This window comes from Pistacia vera, unplaced genomic scaffold (genome assembly GCF_008641045.1).
Source record: "Pistacia vera cultivar Batoury unplaced genomic scaffold, PisVer_v2 Contig374, whole genome shotgun sequence".
NCBI classification, from domain to species: domain Eukaryota; kingdom Viridiplantae; phylum Streptophyta; class Magnoliopsida; order Sapindales; family Anacardiaceae; genus Pistacia; species Pistacia vera.
In genome coordinates this window covers 1,603,865-1,604,721 of record NW_022196195.1, presented here as the reverse complement: position 1 = coordinate 1,604,721, position 857 = coordinate 1,603,865, and the positions used below count along the sequence as shown (strand labels likewise).

Sequence of the window (857 nt, the reverse complement as noted above, 5' to 3'; positions counted from 1 at the left end):
TATGTGTTGGAAAAGGGATTGTTTGGTTGCCTCTGATTTCCTGCCAAGTAGTTCACTTTCTCCGATCATGAAGATGAAGAAGCAAATGTGTTCCCCACTTGACACTCGCTGCTCACGTGACTACCTGCACAAAAATCACAAGTTAGTTGAGGTGCTTGAATAGAGTTTACCTGCATAGTCCCCAACTATTTTTGAAGTGCTGTGAGTTGGGCTGAGATGGCCGTGAATGCGTCAACTTCATGAAGACCCATAGATTTTCTTGGTATTACTCTCTCATTAGGTCTTTGATAGTTGTTGCTTGCCAAAACTTCAAGCAACTCATAAGCCTTCTCTGGTGTTTATTCTGTAAGGCTCCTCCCGATGCGGCATCTACCATAGTTTGCACGTTACCCATCAATCCATTGTAGAATGTCTAGACTTGTAGCCAAACTGGCAACCCATGGTGTGGACATTTCCTCATAAGTTCCTTGTATCTCTCCCAAGTCTCATAAAATGACTCAGATTCTTCTTGTAGAAATGATGTGATATCATTTCTCATCTTCGCGGATTTTGCTGGAGGAAAGAATTTGGTTAGGAACTTCTGTGCTAGATCGTTCCATGTTGTGATAGTTCCTAATGGTAGTGCCATTAACCACCCCTTAGCTTTATCCCCTAATGAGAATGGGAATAGTCTCAACCTAATGGCATCATCTGACACTCCGTTTGACTTGAAGGTGTCACAAATTTCCAAAAAGTTTGCAATATGCTGATTCGGATCTTCCTTCAATTCTCCATTAAACCTTACCGACTGCTGGATCATTTGAATGATTGCTGGCTTTATTTCAAAAGTGTTGGCTTAGACCGTTGGTCTCGTAATG

General features: G+C 41.9%; 1 non-coding gene across 1 annotated transcript; it reads left to right on the top strand.

Annotated features, from left to right (window-relative positions):
- The first annotated feature begins 434 nt into the window (after positions 1-434).
- LOC116140669 lies at positions 435-541 on the top strand. Its single transcript, XR_004129679.1, has one exon. It is a non-coding gene; the product is annotated as a small nucleolar RNA R71 (small nucleolar RNA).
- The last annotated feature ends 316 nt before the right edge of the window (positions 542-857 follow it).